Raw genomic sequence first — 19,504 nt, forward strand, 5'->3', positions numbered from 1 at the left:
TAGAGTTCTCCACATTAGGTGCAGTAGAGTTCTCCACATTAGGTGCAGTATAGCTCCTCAGCATTAGGTTAAGTATAGTTCCCAACATTAGGTGCAGTATAGTTCCCCCACATTAGGTGCAGTATAGTTCCCCACATTAGGTACAGGTTTCTTCCCCACGTTAGGTGCAGTATAGTTCCCCCACATTAGGTGCAGAATAGCTCCCCCACATTAGGTGCAGTATAGTTCCCCACATTAGGTGCAGTAGAGTTCTCCACATTAGGTGTTCCTCCACATTAGGTGCAGTATAGTTCCCCTCATTAGGTGCAGTATATAGTCCCCCACATTAGGTGCCGCATAGCTCCCCCACATTAGGTGCCGCATAGCTCCCCCACATTAGGTGCAGTATAGTTCTCCCACATTAGGTGCAGTATAGTTGCCCCCATTAGGTGCAGTATAGTTCCCCACATTAGGTGGAGTAGAATTCTCCACATTAGGTGTTCCCCCACATTATGTGCAGCATAGTTCCTCACATTATGTGCAGTATAGTTCCCTACATTATGTGCAGTATAGTTCCCCCACATTAGGTACAGTAGAGTTCCCCCACATTAGGTACAGTAGAGTTCCCCCACATTAGGTGCAGTATAGTTCCCCCACATTAGGTGCAGTATAGCTACCCCACATTAGGTGCAGTATAGCTACCCCACATTAGGCGCAGTATAGCTACCCCACATTCGGTGCAGTATAGCTACCCCCATTAGGTGCAGTACAGTTCCCCACATTAGGTGCACTAAATAGTCCCCCATATTAGGTGCAGTATATAGTCCCCACATTAGGTGCAGTATAGTTCCCCACATTAGGTACACTAAATAGTCCCCCATATTAGGTGCAGTATATAGTCCCCACATTAGGTGCAGTATAGTTCCCCCCACATTATGTGCTGTATAGCTCCTTCATTAGGTGAAGTATAGTTCCCCACATTAAGTGCAGTATAGTTCCACCCACATTAGGTGCAGTATAGTTCCACCCACATTAGGTGCAGTATAGTTCCACCCATATTAGGTGCAGTATAGTTCCCCCCACATTAAGGTACAGTATAGTTCCCCCCACATTAGGTGCAGTATAGTTCCCCACATTAGGTGCAATCGAGTTCTCCACATTAGGTGCAGTACAGTTCCCCCATATTAGATTCACTATTGTTCCCAACATTAGGTCCAGTATAGCTCCCCCACATTAGGTCCAGTATAGCTCCCCCACATTAGGTGCAGTATAGCTCCCGCACATTAGGTGCAGTATAGTGTTGAGCGGCATAGGCCATATTCGAATTCGCGAATATTCGTGAATATATGGAGGAATATTCGTCATATATTCGCGAATATTCGCATATTCGTAATATTCTCGTTTTATTTTCGCATACGTGAAAATGGGCGCATGCGAAAATCAACATATGCGAAAATTAGCATATAGAAAATTAACATAATTGAAAATTCGCATATGCGAACATTAGCATATGCAAATGTTCGCATATGCGAAGATTTGCACGTCGGTCTCACACAGTAGTATTAGAGCCTTCTTTACACCACACAAGCTGGAAGCAGAGAGGGATGATCACTGTGATGTGTACTGTGAAAAAAAAAAAAAACGAATATTCGTAATTACGAATATATAGTGCTATATTCGCGAATATTCGCGAATATGCGATATTCGCGAATAAAATTCGTATTGCGAATATTCGCAAGCAACATTAGTGCAGTATAGTTCCCCCCCACATTAGGTGCATTATAGCTCCATCACATTATGTGCAGTATAGCTCCCCCACATTAGGTGCAGTATAGGTCCCCCCACACTAGTTGCAGTATAGCTCCCCCCACACTAGTTGCAGTATAGTTACCCCACATTAGGTGCAGTATAGCTCCCCCATTAGGTGCAGTATAGTTCCCCACATTAGGTGCAGTATATAGTCCCCCACATTAGGTGCAGTACAGTCCCCCACATTAGGTGCAGTATAGCTCCCAACATTAGGTGCAGTATATATTTCCACACATTAGGCGCAGTATGTAGTCCCCCACATTAGGTGCAGTATAGTTTCCCCACATTAGGTGCAGTATAGTTCCCCCCCACATTAGGTGCAGTATAGTACCCCCCACTTTAGGTGCAGTATAGTCCCCCCCCACATTAGGTGCAGTATAGTCCCCCCCCACATTAGGTGCAGTATAATTCCCCCCCCCCCCCACAATAGATGCAGTATAGTCCCCCCCCCACATTAGGTGCAGTATAGCTCCCCCACATTAGGTGCAGTATAGTTCCCACACATTAGGTGCAGTATAGTTCCCCCACGTTAGGTGCAGTATAGTTCCCCCACATTAGGTGCAGTATAGTTCCCCCACGTTAGGTGCAGTATAGTTCCCCCACGTTAGGTGCAGTATAGCTACCCCACATTAGGAGCAGTATAGCTAACCCACACTAGGTGCACTATAGCTCCCCCCATTAGGTGCACTATAGCTCCCCCATATTAGGTGCAGTAGAGTTCTCCACATTTGGTGCAGTAAAGTTCCCCACATTAGGTGCAGTAGAGTTCTCCACATTAGGTGCAGTATAGTTCCCCACATTATGTCCAGTATTGTTCCTCACATTAGGTCCAGTATAGCTCCCCCACATTAGGTGCAGTATAGCTCCCCCACATTAGGTGCAGTATAGTTCCCCCCACATTAGGTGCATTATAGCTCCATCACATTATGTGCAGTATAGTCCCCCCCCACATTAGGTGCAGTATAGCTCCCCCCACACTAGTTGCAGTATAGTTACCCCACATTAGGTGCAGTATAGCCCCCCCCCACATTAGGTGCAGTATAGCTCCCCCCATTAGGTGCAGTATAGTTCCCCACATTAGGTGCAGTATATAGTCCCCCACATTAGGTTCAGTACAGTCCCCCACATTAGGTGCAGTATAGCTCCCAACATTAGGTGCAGTATATATTTCCACACATTAGGCGCAGTGTGTAGTCCCCCACATTAGGTGCAGTAGAGTTCTCCACATTAGGTGCAGTATAGTTCCCCACATTATGTCCAGTATTGTTCCCCACATTAGGTCCAGTATAGCTCCCCCACATTAGGTGCAGTATAGCTCCCCCACCATTAGGTGCAGTATAGTTCCCCCCACATTAGGTGCATTATAGCTCCATCACATTATGTGCAGTATAGTCCCCCCCCACATTAGGTGCAGTATAGCTCCCCCCACACTAGTTGCATTATAGTTACCCCACATTAGGTGCAGTATAGTCCCCCCCCACATTAGGTGCAGTATAGCTCCCCCCATTAGGTGCAGTATAGTTCCCCACATTAGGTGCAGTATATAGTCCCCCACATTAGGTTCAGTACAGTCCCCCACATTAGGTGCAGTATAGCTCCCAACATTAGGTGCAGTATATATTTCCACACATTAGGCGCAGTATGTAGTCCCCCACATTAGGTGCAGTAGAGTTCTCCACATTAGGTGCAGTATAGTTCCCCACATTATGTCCAGTATTGTTCCCCACATTAGGTCCAGTATAGCTCCCCCACATTAGGTGCAGTATAGTTCCCCCCACATTAGGTGCAGTATAGTTCCCCCCACATTAGGTGCATTATAGCTCCATCACATTATGTGCAGTATAGTCCCCCCCCCCCCACATTAGGTGCAGTATAGCTCCCCCCACACTAGTTGCATTATAGTTACCCCACATTAGGTGCAGTATAGTCCCCCCCCACATTAGGTGCAGTATAGCTCCCCCCATTAGGTGCAGTATAGTTCCCCACATTAGGTGCAGTATATAGTCCCCCACATTAGGTGCAGTATATAGTCCCCCACATTAGGTGCAGTACAGTCCCCCACTTTAGGTGCAGTATAGCTCCCAACATTAGGTGCAGTATATATTTCCACACATTAGGCGCAGTATGTAGTCCCCCACATTAGGTGCAGTATAGTTCCCCCACATTAGGTGCAGTATAGTTCCCCCCACATTAGATGCAGTATAGTTCCCCCCACTTTAGGTGCAGTATAGCCCCCCCCCACATTAGGTGCAGTATAGTTTACCCCCCCCCCACAATAGATGCAGTATAGTTCCCTCCCCCACATTAGGTGCAGTATAGCTCCCCCCACATTAGGTGCAGTATAGCTCCCCCCACATTAGGTGCAGTATAGTTCCCACACATTAGGTGCAATATAGTTCCCCCACATTAAGTGCAGTATAGTTCCCCCACGTTAGGTGCAGTATAGTTCCCCCACGTTAGGTGCAGAATAGTTCCCCCACATTAGGTGCAGTATAGTTCCCCGACGTTAGGTGCAGTATAGTTCCCCCACGTTAGGTGCAGTATAGCTACCCCACATTAGGAGCAGTATAGCTAACCCACACTACGTGCACTATAGCTCCCCCCATTAGGTGCACTATAGCTCCCCCATATTAGGTGCAGTATAGTTCCCCCATATTAGGTGCAGTATAGTTCCCCCATATTAGGTGCAGTATAGTTCCCCACATTAAGTACAGTAGAGTTCTCCACATTTGGTGCAGTATAGTTCCCCACATTAGGTGCAGTAGAGTTCTCCACATTAGGTGCAGTATAGTTCCCCACATTAGGAGCAGTATAGCTAACCCACACTAGGTGCACTATAGCTCCCCCCCATTAGGTGCACTATAGCTCCCCCATATTAGGTGCAGTATAGTTCCCCCATATTAGGTGCAGTATAGTTCCCCCATATTAGGTGCAGTATAGTTCCCCCATATTAGGTGCAGTATAGTTCCCCCATATTAGGTGCAGTAGAGTTTTCCACATTAGGTGCAGTAGAGTTTTCCACATTAGGTGCAGTATAGTTCCCCACATTAGGTCCAGTATTGTTCCCCACATTAGGTGCAGTATAGTTCCCCCACATTAGGTGCAGTGCAGTTCCCCCACATTTGGTGCAGTATAGCTCCCCCCACACTAGTTGCAGTATAGTTACCCCACATTAGGTGCAGTATAGTCCCCCCCCCACATTAGGTGCAGTATAGCTCCCCCATTAGGTGCAGTATAGTTCCCCACATTAGGTGCAGTATAGTTCCCCACATTATGTCCAGTATTGTTCCCCACATTAGGTGCAGTATAGCTCCCCCATATTAGGTGCAGTATAGTTCCCCCATATTAGGTGCAGTATAGTTCCCCCATATTAGGTGCAGTATAGTTCCCCCATATTAGGTGCAGTATAGTTCCCCCATATTAGGTGCAGTATAGTTCCCCACATTAGGTGCAGTAGAGTTTTCCACATTAGGTGCAGTAGAGTTTTCCACATTAGGTGCAGTAGAGTTCCCCACATAAGGTCCAGTATTGTTCCCCACATTAGGTGCAGTATAGTTCCCCTACATTAGGTGCAGTACAGTTCCCCCACACTTGGTGCAGTATAGCTCCCCCCACACTAGTTGCAGTATAGTTACCCCACATTAGGTGCAGTATAGTCCCCCCCACATTAGGTGCAGTATAGTCCCCCCCACATTAGGTGCAGTATAGCTCCCCCCATTAGGTGCAGTATAGTTCCCCACATTAGGTGCAGTATATAGTCCCCCACATTAGGTTCAGTACAGTCCCCCACATTAGGTGCAGTACAGCTCCCAACATTAGGTGCAGTATATATTTCCACACATTAGGCGCAGTATGTAGTCCCCCACATTAGGTGCAGTAGAGTTCTCCACATTAGGTGCAGTATAGTTCCCCCACATTAGGTCCAGTATAGCTCCCCCACATTAGGTGCAGTATAGCTCCCCCACATTAGGTGCAGTATAGTTCCCCCCACATTAGGTGCATTATAGCTCCATCACATTATGTGCAGTATAGTCCCCCCCACATTAGGTGCAGTATAGCTCCCCCCACACCAGTTGCAGTATAGTTACCCCACATTAGGTGCAGTATAGTCCCCCCCCCCACATTAGGTGCTGTATAGCACCCCCCATTAGGTGCAGTATAGTTCCCCACATTAGGTGCAGTATATAGTCCCCCACATTAGGTGCAGTACAGTCCCCCACATTAGGTGCAGTATAGCTCCCAACATTAGGTGCAGTATATATTTCCACACATTAGGCGCAGTATGTAGTCCCCCACATTAGGTGCAGTATAGTTCTCCCACATTAGGTGCAGTATAGTTCCCCCACATTAGGTGCAGTATAGTCCCCCCCACATTAGGTGCAGTATAGTTCCCCCCACATTAGATGCAGTATAGTTCCCCCCACTTTAGGTGCAGTATAGTCCCCCCCCACATTAGGTGCAGTATAGTTCCCCCCCCCACAATAGATGCAGTATAGTTCCCCCCCCCACATTAGGTGCAGTATAGCTCCCCCCACATTAGGTGCAGTATAGTTCCCACACATTAGGTGCAGTATAGTTCCCCCACGTTAGGTGCAGTATAGTTCCCCCACGTTAGGTGCAGTATAGTTCCCCCACGTTAGGTGCAGTATAGTTCCCCCACGTTAGGTGCAGTATAGTTCCCACACATTAGGTGCAATATAGTTCCCCCACATTAAGTGCAGTATAGTTCCCCCACGTTAGGTGCAGTATAGTTCCCCCACGTTAGGTGCAGTATAGTTCCCCCACGTTAGGTGCAGTATAGTTCCCCCACGTTAGGTGCAGTATAGTTCCCCCACGTTAGGTGCAGTATAGCTACCCCACATTAGGAGCAGTATAGCTAACCCACACTAGGTGCACTATAGCTCCCCCCATTAGGTGCACTATAGCTCCCCCATATTAGGTGCAGTATAGTTCCCCCATATTAGGTGCAGTATAGTTCCCCCATATTAGGTGCAGTATAGTTCCCCACATTTGGTGCAGTATAGTTCCCCACATTAGGTGCAGTAGAGTTCTCCACATTTGGTGCAGTATAGTTCCCCACATTAGGTACAGTAGAGTTCTCCACATTTGGTGCAGTATAGTTCCCCACATTAGGTGCAGTAGAGTTCTCCACATTAGGTGCAGTATAGTTCCCCACATTATGTCCAGTATTGTTCCCCACATTAGGTGCAGTATAGCTTCCCCATATTAGGTGCAGTATAGTTCCCCCATATTAGGTGCAGTAGAGTTCTCCACATTAGGTGCAGTAGAGTTCTCCACATTAGGTGCAGTATAGTTCCCCACATTATGTCCAGTATTGTTCCCCACATTAGGTGCAGTATAGCTTCCCCATATTAGGTGCAGTATAGTTCCCCCATATTAGGTGCAGTATAGTTCCCCCATATTAGGTGCAGTACAGTTCCCCCATATTAGGTGCAGTATAGTTCCCCCATATTAGGTGCAGTATAGTTCCCCACATTTGGTGCAGTATAGTTCCCCACATTAGGAGCAGTAGAGTTTTCCACATTAGGTGCAGTATTGTTCCCCACATTAGGTCCAGTATTGTTCCCCACATTAGGTGCAGTATAGTTCCCCCACATTAGGTGCAGTACAGTTCCCCCACATTTGATGCAGTATAGTTCCCCACATTAGGGGTTCCCCCACATTAGTTGCAGTATAGTTTCCCACATTAAGTGCAGTATCGTTCCCAACATTAGGTGCAGTGTAGTTCCCTCACATTAGGGGCAGTATAGTTCCCCCACATTAGGTGCAGCATTGCAACCCCACACTAGGTGAAGTATATAGCTCCCCCCATTAGGTGCAGTATATAGTTCCCCCACATTAGGTGCAGTATATAGTACCCCCACATTAGGTGCAGTATAGTTCCCCCAGATTAGGTGCAGTATAGCTCCCCAACATTAGGTGCAGCATAGCTCCCCAACATTAGGTGCAGTATAGTTCCCCCCCCCCCCACATTAGGTGCAGTATAGCTGCTCCCATTAGGTGCAGTATAGTTCCCCACATTAGGTGCAGTAGAGTTCTCCTCATTAGGTGTTCCCCCACATTAGGTGCAGTATAGTTCCTGACATTAGGTGCAGTATAGTTCCCAACATTAGGTTCAGTATAATTCCCCCACATTAGGTGCAGTATAGTTCCCCCACATTAGGTGCAGTATAGCTACCCCACACTAGGTGCAGTATAGCTCCACCCATTAGGTGCAGTATAGTTCCCCACATTAGGTGCAGTATATAGTCCCAGTCCCCCACATTAGGTAAAGTATAGCTCCCCCATTGGGTGCAATATAGTACACAACATTAGGTGCAGTATATAGTCCCCAACATTAGTTGTAGCATAGTTCCCCCACATTTGGTGCAGTATAGTTCCCCCATATAAGGTGCAGTATAGCTCCCCCACATTAGGTGCAGTATAGTTCCCCCACATTAGGTGCAGTATAGTTCCCCACATTAGGTGCAGTACAGTTTCCCCACAGACATACAGCCTTCAGCCATATACAGTGTATGGCTGGAGGCGGTATGCCTGTGTACTGCCCCACTTCAGTGTTCTGACCACCGATCCGGGGTCACGATCCACTGCTATGGCCCATAGGCCACTGGTCACTTACCTACCATGCGCGTGCATCCACCTCACCGCTCCGCTCTGCTCTGTTAATATGGGTGCACACACGGGACATCAGTGACGTCCCTGCGTGCACTACCTCCCGGCAGCCCCTGCATTTTTAAAGTTAACATGGGGGGCCGCTGCAGGGAGGTAACCGGGGCATCCTTGTATCCCAAAATTTATTTTTGGAACACAGGGATGTCCCTAATTTGACGGGGGCCCTCTGCGGGCACGGGCCTGGATCAGGCGCTCCATGAGCACCAATGATCCGGCCCTGGTGGCCGCTAGAGGGGAAAAGAAATGCACGCAGCCATATCTCAAAGCGGCCCCAGGACTGCGGCCCTCCGGGAACTATCCCGGCAGGCCAGTCCCGGCCTGGCAGGAGATATACAATGTATATCTCCTGCTCAACATCAGCTAGAAGCAGGGACTCCTGTCAGTTTAGTGATGGGATTCCCAGCTCCTGTATATTATACACTGCTCAAAAAAATAAAGGAAACACTAAGAAAACACATCCTAGATCTGAATGAATGAACTAATCGTATGAAATACTTTTGTCTTTACATTGTTGAATGTGCTGACAACAAAATTACACAAAAATTATCAATGGAAATAGAATTTATCAACCCATGGATGTCTGCATATGGAGTCACACTCAAAATCAAAGTGGAAAACCACACTACAAGCTGATCCAACTTTGATGTAGAGTCCTTAAAACAAGTCAAAATGAGGCTCAGTAATGTGTGTGGCGTCCACGTGCCAGTATGACCTCCCTACAATGCCTGGGCATGCTCCTGATGAGGTGGCAGATGGTCTCCTGAGGGATGTCCTCCCAGACCTAGACTAAAGCGTCCGCCAACTCCTGGACAGTCTGTGGTGCAATGTGGCATTGGTGGATGGAGCGAGACATGATGTCCCAGATGTGCTCAATCGAATTCAGGTCTGGGGTACGGGCGGGCCAGTCCATTGACATGGGGTTATTGTCATGCGATCACAGCAACTATAATTATTCTATTTTATTTTATTGTATATTGCTTATGTGTGTTTCTGGCAAGGGCCCTGTCGGAACACCTATGTAATGTCAATTTAATTGTTAGTAATAAATAATCTACTATTCAACTGGTCATTTTCTGTGTATTTTTAGAATTTATATACTTAGAGGATTGTTTTGCTATTTTATACATATCTATTTTTTGGCACGACGGGTACGTGCAACACAGGCCACCTCTAGGGGGAGGAGGAGTAGATTGGGCACAGGTGTATAAATCTTAGCTTGGGACTCTTATTGAGAGCTTGCTCTTCTGAGTGTTGCTGTGTAAGAGGGGGCGTGAAAGAGGAGTTACAAAAACAGGAGTTTGAAAGCAGGAGGTTGAGATCGCTGTGAGTGTTAATTTCTGAACCCACAAGGTCTACAAAAAAAAAAAAAAAAAAATTTTAAGTGTCGTTTTGACTGTCTGTTTTTTCCTATACATTTGTGAAATCCCCATAACTAGATGGCCTCCATGTTGGAAAATGCAGTCCAATGTACATCCTGTTCAATGTATGCAATCCTTGAACAACAGTTTGAGGGTGCATATTGTTGTGCGAGATGTGTGCTAGTTGTCCGTTTGGAAGCCCAGATCCTGGATCTAGAGGGGCGACTGGCAACAATGAGAAGCATTAACAACATGGAGAGGAGTCTCGTGCTCACTGAGCAGGCACTCTCGGGAATAGAGGTGGGGGAGGACAGTGGGACGGAGTTGCAGGACAGTCAGGCAGTTAGCTGGGTTACAGTTAGAAAGAGGGGTAGGGGAAAAAGTGTCAGGGAGGCTAGTCCTGAACTGGCACACCCCAACAAGTTTGCCCGCTTGGCAGATGAGGGGGATGCCATTACAGAGCTAGCAGAACTGCAGCAGGATACCGCCTCTGACCGCCAGGGGGGTGTCTGCTCCAGTAAGGAGGGAGGGAGGAGTACAGGGCAGGCCAGACAGGTACTAGTGGTGGGGGACTCAATTATTAGGGGGACAGACAGGGCAATCTGTCACAAAGACCGGGATCGCCGAACAGTGTGTTGTCTGCCTGGCGCACGAGTTCGGCACATCGCGGATCGGGTTGACAGGTTGCTGGACGGGGCTGGAGAGGACCCAGCATTCATGGTACATATTGGCACCAATGACAAAGTAAGAGGTAGGTGGAGTGTCCTTAAAAATGATTTCAGGGACTTAGGCCGCAAGCTTAAGGCAAGGACCTCCAAGGTAGTATTTTCTGAAATACTACCAGTACCACGAGCCACACCAGAGAGGCAGCGGGAGATCAGGGAGGTAAACAAGTGGCTCAGAAGCTGGTGTAGGAAGGAAGGGTTTGGGTTCATGGAGAACTGGGCTGACTTCGCTGTCGGTTACCGGCTCTACCGTAGGGACGGGCTGCACCTCAATGGGGAGGGTGCAGCTTTGCTTGGGGAGAAGATGGCTAGAAGGGTGGAGGAGTGTTTAAACTAGGGACTTGGGGGGAGGGAACCTACAGCAAAGAGGGGGAAGATAGTGTAGATAGAGAGGTGGGAATTATAAATGTACCTGGGGGTGGACCGGAGGGAGGGGTTAGAATAGTTAATAGGAATAGGCTTCATAGGAAAATAAAACTTACACCCTTGAATCCCATTAACCCCAATAACATAAAGGATGGAAATGTAAAGTGTATGTTCACAAATGCCAGAAGCCTAGCAAATGAAATGGGGGAGCTTGAGGCCTTGATACTGGAGGAACATATTGATATAGTTGGGGTCACTGAGACATGGCTGGACTCCTCGCATGACTGGGCTGTCAATCTGCAGGGGTTTACATTGTTTCGCAAGGATGGAATGAACAGAAAAGGTGGTGGAGTCTGTCTGTATGTAAGAAGTGGTATGAAAGTCAGTGTGAACGATGCCATAGTGTGTGATGATTTTGAGGAGGTGGAATCACTGTGGGTAGAATTACAAAAGGAGGGAAATACTGAAAAAATAATATTTGGGGTAATCTACAGACCCCCTAATATCACTGAAGAGATAGATGTTCGGCTTCATAAACAGATAGAGAGGGCCACCCGGGCAGGTACAGTGGTAATAATGGGAGATTTTAACTATCCAGATATAGATTGGGGTCCGGGGTTGGCTAAAACTACAAAGGGGCGACAATTCCTAAATTTATTGCAGGATAATTTTATGGGCCAGTTTGTGGAGGACCCAACAAGAAGTGATGCCTTGTTGAATCTGATCATTTCCAACAACGCAGAGCTGATTGGTAATGTAACTGTGCGGGAAAACCTTGGTAATAGCGACCACAATATAGTTACTTTTGACTTAAAATGTAGAAAACAAAGACAGGCGGGGAAGGCAAAAACATATAACTTTAAAAAGGCAAACTTCCCTGGGCTGAGGGCTGCACTACAGGACATAGACTGGGGGGAGGTGTTCTCAAATACTGATACAGAAGGTAAATGGGACATCTTTAAATCAACTCTAAATAACTATACAGCTAAATATATACCAAAGGGGAACAAATATAAACGATTAAAATTAAATCCTACATGGCTGACACATGATGTTAAAAGAGCAATAAACAACAAAAAAATTGCCTTCAAAAAATACAAATCTGATGGGTCAGCGATAACATTTAAACAGTACAAAGAGCTTAATAAAATCTGTAAAAATGTAATAAAAACAGCAAAAATTCAAAATGAGAGACAGGTGGCCAAAGAAAGCAAAACTAATCCTAAATATTTTTTTAGATATATAAATGCAAAAAAAAAAAAAGGACAGAGCATGTAGGACCCCTTAATAATGATAATGGGGAGGTTGTCACAGGCGATCAAGAGAAGGCGGAGCTACTGAATGGGTTCTTTAGTTCTGTATATACTAGGGAAAAAGGAGCTGACATTGGCCAGGTCAGTGCTGGTAACACATCATGTAATGTACTGAACTGGCTTAATGTAGAGATGGTACAAGGTAAGTTAAGTGATATAAATGTAAGCAAATCCCCAGGGCCGGATGGACTACACCCAAGAGTTCTTAGAGAGGTAAGTTCAGTAATATCTGTACCCCTGTTCATGATATTTAGAGATTCTATGGTGTCTGGTATTGTGCCAAGGGACTGGCGCAAGGCGAATGTGGTGCCAATCTTCAAGAAGGGCTCTAGGTCTTCCCCAGGAAACTATAGACCGGTAAGTTTAACGTGCATTGTGGGTAAATTGTTTGAAGGACTTATAAGGGATTACATACAGGAATACATAGGGGATAATTGTATTATAAGTGATAGCCAGCATGGGTTTACTAAGGATAGAAGTTGTCAAACCAATCTAATTTGCTTTTATGAAGAGGTGAGTAGAAGCCTTGACAGAGGAATGGCTGTGGATATAGTGTTTCTGGATTTTGCTAAAGCGTTTGATACTGTCCCTCACAGACGTCTGACAGGTAAGTTAAGGTCCTTGGGCTTGGAAACTTTAGTTTGTAACTGGATTGAACACTGGCTCATGGATCGTACCCAGAGAGTGGTGGTCAATGATTCGTACTCTGATTGGTCCCCGGTAATTAGTGGTGTACCCCAAGGTTCAGTACTGGGCCCGCTGTTGTTTAATTTATTTATCAATGATATAGAGGATGGTATTAACAGCTCTGTTTCTATCTTTGCAGATGACACCAAGCTTTGTAGCACGGTACAGTCTATAGAGGATGTGCATAAGTTACAGGATGACTTGGATAGACTAAGTGTCTGGGCATCCACTTGGCAAATGAGGTTCAATGTGGATAAATGTAAAGTTATGCATCTGGGTACTAATAACCTGCATGCATCGTATGTCTTAGGGGGGATTAAACTGGCAGAGTCACTGGTAGAGAAGGATCTGGGTGTACTTGTAGATCACAGACTACAGAATAGCATGCAATGTCAGGCTGCTGCTTCCAAAGCCGGCAGGATATTGTCATGTATAAAAAGAGGCATGGACTCAAGGGACAGGGACATAATACTCCCCCTTTATAAAGCATTGGTACGGCCTCACCTGGAATATGCTGTTCAGTTTTGGGCACCTGTCCATAAAAGGGACACTGCGGAGTTGGAAAGGGTGCAGAGACGCGCGACTAAACTAATATGGGGCATGGAACATCTTAGCTATGAGGAGCGATTAAAGGAGTTACAATTGTTTAGTCTTGAGAAGAGACGTTTAAGGGGGGATATGATAAACGTATATAAGTATATTAATGGCCCATACAAAAAATATGGAGAAAAACTGTTCCAGGTTAAACCCCCCCAAAGGACGAGGGGACACTCCCTCCGTCTGGAGAAGAAAAAGTTTAGTCTCAAGGGGCGACACGCCTTCTTTACCGTGAGGACTGTGAATTTATGGAACGGTCTACCTCAGGAAATGGTCACAGTAGGAACAATTAACAGCTTTAAAACAGGATTAGATACATTTATGGAACAAAATAACATTAATGCTTATGAAGAAATATAAAATCCCATCCCTTCCCCAATATCGCGCCACACCCCTACCCCTTAATTCCCTGGTTGAACTTGATGGACATATGTCTTTTTTCGACCGTACTAACTATGTAACTACTATGTAACTATGTATATAATTTTAGTGGTGTAAGCCTCTCACCATTTTCTTTCTATATTGAAAGTTTAAAAGTAGTAAAAATCACACTCACTTTATAAAACACATATTTAAAATACATTATTAATAAAAAGTTTTGCTAAATTAATTTAAAATATATATTATTTTTACAATGATATGGCCCCTTTATTTATTTTTAATATTGCCTGTTACATTACATGTCCCTGCACGCTCACATAAATTGGTCCCTGATTGAAAATTACTAAAATTGTCATTACTAAAAAATATAAATTTCGTTCCATCCCTACAATTTTTTCCATCCCCACCGTTTCTTTTTATAAATCTTTCCTATGGTAACCTACAAAATTTTATAAAAACAATTTGTATTTGGAATTTGGATCGCTGAAGTGAAAAAACAAGAATAAAAACTGCCCACAAAAACACCATTGTTAAAACACACATGGCTTTTTTGTTGGGCGGTTTTTCACTCCCTTAGACTTCTATGGGAGAAAAACACTGAAGTCTCAACAATAGGTCGTTTTTGAAAAATCTGCCAGGGTGCCCAAAATGGCTAAAAAGCGCCAAAGGAATTAAGAAAATGCCAAACTGAAAAACACCAAGTGGATATGGCATTTTGCAGTTCCCTATTGACTTGCAGCTAACGTCTGGCCATGGTGTTCTTTCACAGAAAAAAAACCCATGTGGCAGAATGGACGGTTTTTGGGGCATTTTTGGGTGATAAACCTTAGTGGAGGTCTAGCCATAAAGGAGAAGGAAATGAGGAACACTTTCTGGCACCATGTTAGCTCAGGATGAGAAAGTAGAAACACTGAGATTACATCAGGGTAACCCAGGATACTTTGCAGCTAATAGCAAGATCACATGAGCACAGCACAACACATGCCAATAATTGCTTGCATACAGCTCCTAGGCCAATCAGGAGACAGCGTAGGGGTGAGTTTAGGAGACTAATAAAACCCTATACCCTACACTGCAGCTGCCATCTTGGAGAGAAAGCTGACCAGTGAGCAGTGCACAAAAGAACCTACTATGTGAAACTTCTGATCCCAGAAAACTCTCACAAATATAATACAATTCAATTTGACCAAAGCAGTGTGCAGTGGTCTGACCATAGTGACCTGCATTACTGTGTCCAGTGGCTGAACTATAAATCTGAGCAGTGTGACTACAGAACGAGCCCATAGAAAGATATAACACTACAATACCAAGAAAGTTGAGCAATCCATTGTGCAGTGGGCTGTTCTCAGTGCCCACAAATTCCAGCAGAAGTAATCCACTAGTAGGCAGTAATCCCTCTACTTCTAGCATTAAAAGCAAATGGGGAAAAGGCCTTTTTACGTTAAGTTATCTGTATTTTCTGGAATTAATAAACTTGCATAGTATTTCTAGCTATGTTTATCATAAATCCGCATTTCTATTGTTGAGAGTGAACGTGGAATAGGCCTTTTATGCTAAGTTATTTGTAGCGGAATTTCACATACCGTATATACTCGAGTATAAGCCGAGTTTTTCAGCACGATTTTTCGTGCTGAAAACACCCCCCTCGGCTTATACTCGAGTGAACTCCCCCACCCGCAGTGGTCTTCAACCTGCGGACTTCCAGAGGTATCAAAACTTCAACTCCCAGCAAGCCCGGGCAGCCATCGGCAGTCCGGGCTTGCTGGGAGTTGTAGTTTTGAAACCTCCGGAGGTCCGCAGGTTGAAGACCACTGCGGCCTTCAACATCATCCAGCCCCCTCTCACCCCCTTTAGTTCTGAGTACTCACCTCCGCTCGGCGCTGGTCCGATCCTGCAGGGCTGTCCGGTGAGGAGGTGGTCCGGTGGGATAGTGGTTCCGGGCTGCTATCTTCACCGGGGAGGCCTCTTCTAAGCGCTTTGGGCCCGGCCTCAGAATAGTCACGTTGCCTTGACAACGACGCAGAGGTGCGTTCATTGCCAACGTACTTCTGCGTCGTTGTCAAGGCAACGCCTCTATTCCGGTCCGGAAGCGCGGAGAAGAGGCGCCCCCGGTGAAGATAGCAGCCCGGAACCACTATCCCACCGGACCACCTCCTCACCGGACAGCCCTGCAGGACCGGACCAGCGCCGAGCGGAGGTGAGTACTCAGAACTAAAGGGGGTGAGAGGGGGCTGGATGATGTTGAAGGCCGCAGTGGTCTTCAACCTGCGGACCTCCGGAGGTTTCAAAACTACAACTCCCAGCAAGCCCGGACAGCCGATGGCTGCCCGGGCTTGCTGGGAGTTGTAGTTTTGAAACCTCTGGAGGTCCGCAGGTTGAAGACCACTGAGGGCGAATGATGAGAAGAGGATGATGAAGGGGGGGTGTGGGATGATGAAGGGGGGTGGGGATGATTACAAGGGGATGATGAAGGGGGGATGTGTGGGATGATAAGGGGATGATGAAGGGGGGATGTGTGGGATGATAAGGGGATGATGAAGGGGGGATGTGTGGGATGATGACAAGGGGATGATGATGAGGATGTTAATGACGGGTCTGGATGATGACAGGGGGGGATGAGGTATTTCCCACCCTAGGCTTATACTCAAGTCAATAACTTTTCCTGGGATTTTAGGTTGAAATTAGGGGTCTCGGCTTATACTCGGGTCGGCTTATACTCGAGTATATACGGTACATCTGCATTTATAGCATTGAGAGTAAACATGAAATAGGCCTTAAACATTAAGTTACCTGTATTTTCTGGGTTTAATGAAAAAAACATAACATTTGTAGGTAGGTTTACCATAAAACTCTATTTCTAGCATTAAGAGTGAAAGCTGACTGGCAGTTTCTCTGCCACTTAACTAGTTGATAAGTAACAAATCAAACCAAAAACATAAAAATATCAACAAAATCTTTTTCAATATAAAAAATGTCTGGTGAAGAAATGGTTGGATGAGGAAACGGTGGAGGAAAGAGCACTGCTGCCGTGTACTCCGCCAGGGAGCAGAAAACATTACACCTGCTGCTGCTCCTCCAGATCCTTCCTCTGTCTAGCAGTAAAGATCTTGTCCACAGGCCTGGCTGCTAGACAGCAATTACAAACAACCTAATACAGATAGGTTTTTTATTTTAATTTTATTTTTTGTGACAATTCCGTATAAGGTTGAGGACTGGTGCAAGGATTTTTGCCACCTTTGGCAAAAGCTACTTTTACCGCCCCCTTGACTCCTCCCATTGACACGCCCCCACCTTACTACTGGGGTGAAACACTGTAACAAACCCCTCCTCATGTTATTCCCTTACTACTGGGGTGATGAACTGTAACAAGCCTCCTCACGTAATCTCCTTACTACTGGGGTGACACACTGTAACAAACCAACTTCTCATGCAATCACCAAATTACTGGGGTGGCAGCTTAGCAGCTGTCAGGATAATTCTCTTGCAGCGGGCAGAACGACACCCCCCATCAAGAGGGCGCTCTAGGTGACTGCCTATTTTGACTATAGGTGTAGCAGGCCATGATTTTTTTAACACTTTAGTTATTTATTTATTTATTGTAAAACCTTTTTTTTTACATTTATTCTCAGTTTTTGTACTGTTGGGGGAAGCTGCGGTCGTCTGATCACTAGTTTAGTATACAGCAATATGTCTGTATGCTGTATACTATACCTGTCAGTGTGACACTGACGAAAGTTCTCCTGTAAGACTCTGCCTGTGGCTGGGCCCTACAGGCTTCTGTACATGGATGACCCGGAGGCCATAATCTGGTCTCCATCTGCCATGACAACCATAAGGGTAACAGGGGAAAACTACCCACTACCCAAGAATGTACCTACTACAAGGATACCCACATGTTCTAGGGTGGGAAGGGGTTTATTTTCGTATACATCATGTTATTTGAAAATTTGGAAACGGGAAGTGATTTAAACTTTTTTTAGGGGAGGAGCATATTCATATTTTTTAACACTATTATATTATTCACTATTTTTTAGTCCCCATTGAGGACTATTACATCTTATCTTTCTGCAAACACTCTTCAATGTTATGCCATAATAAGATATTCATAATATTTGTGTCTTTGGCCCTGTGGGTCAAAAGACACAAATATCTTATTATCAATATATTGATTTGTATATAATATTCATGACTCTGAGCCCCAATTTTTCTATAGATTTGTAAATGTTTTCTATTAAAAAATCTTAATCCTTCCATTACTTATTAGCTGCTGAACACTACAGAGGAAATGGTTTTCTTTTTGGAACACAGAGCTCTCTGCTGACATCATGACCAGAGTGCTCTCTGCTGACATATCTATCCATTTTAAGAACTGTCCAGAGTAGGAGAAAATCCCCATAGGACACAAGTGCTGCTCTGGACAGTCCTAAAAGAGATGTCACCAGAGAGCACAGTGGTCATGATGTCAGCAGAGAGCACTGTGTTCCAAAAAGAAAAGAATTTCCTCTGTAGTATACAGACCCTAAAAAGTCCTGGAAAGATTAAGATTTTTTTAAGAGAAGTAATTTACAAATCTGTTTAACTTTCTGGCACCAGTTGATGGGAAAAAAAAAAAAGTTTTCCACGGCAGTACCCCTTTAAGAACCGGCACCATTATTTTAACATTATTAGACCCCACAATCAACTTTGATTGTAAAACCTTAAAGGTTAATGTTGAACATGCTTTTGATGGTTATAATAAAAAAATCATAGAAAATATGTATATATATATTTTTTTATTGGTATGTATGTATATACAAGAAAGATGCTATTTCTTTCTATGATGTATCCTCTCAGCCTGCCACCGAAGAGATCCATTCTATAATTTCATCCTCGTTGATGACATATAACGGGTTTTCGAATGGATTCTCTGTAGAAAAGAAAATGTTATAAATTATTATTATTATAGTAAGTGACCACTTGTTTTAATGCTTTTCACCCACACTATAATGTGATATGTTGGGTTTAGTGCAGATGAACAGCCCGTCAGTTTCCCTTTAAACTCTCATATACATATATATATATATATATATATATATATTTGCCTAGGTCATGTACCAAGACTTACCTGGGTCGGGCTCGCTCCTCCTCTTCTCCTTTCTCCTATCCATTATTTTTTGCCTGTTGTTATAAAGATGACATTGTACTATACTGTAACCACATGGTCCATAATGGCTGATTCAGATTACAGAGAAAAGACAATAGATAAATGATGACAATAACTTACCAGATGTAATTCACCACACAGGTAATGATAAACATCATTATAACTGCCACCACCAGCACAAAGTCTAACTCCAGCTCAGTCAGCGCCATCTTCACTCCTCTGTCTATAACCCTCAAAGGACTCAGCCAGCCGGTCAGCCTGTAGATACCCTAGGTCAGTACTGTGACATCATCATGATGATGTCGCGACCATAGTGTTCAGAATAAACATATGGAAGAAAAATGCCTGCAGCAATGTGAAATACCAGTGCATATATAAAAAATAGATTTCTTATTTTACCCAAAGTGGTTAAATTCTGAACAAAGTGTAATAAAATATGATATAACTATTACT

General features: G+C 44.8%; 1 long non-coding RNA gene across 1 annotated transcript; it reads right to left on the reverse strand.

The window, feature by feature from the left end:
• Positions 1 to 18,673: 18,673 nt before the first annotated feature.
• Positions 18,674 to 19,299, reverse strand: LOC130301002 (uncharacterized). Its single transcript, XR_008851730.1, has 3 exons — positions 19,172 to 19,299; positions 19,013 to 19,065; positions 18,674 to 18,814 (listed from the first exon to the last, which is right to left on the reverse strand). It is a non-coding gene; the product is annotated as an uncharacterized LOC130301002 (long non-coding RNA).
• Between the last annotated feature and the right edge of the window lie 205 nt (positions 19,300 to 19,504).

This window comes from Hyla sarda, chromosome 1 (assembly GCF_029499605.1).
Source record: "Hyla sarda isolate aHylSar1 chromosome 1, aHylSar1.hap1, whole genome shotgun sequence".
NCBI classification, from domain to species: Eukaryota; Metazoa; Chordata; class Amphibia; order Anura; family Hylidae; genus Hyla; species Hyla sarda.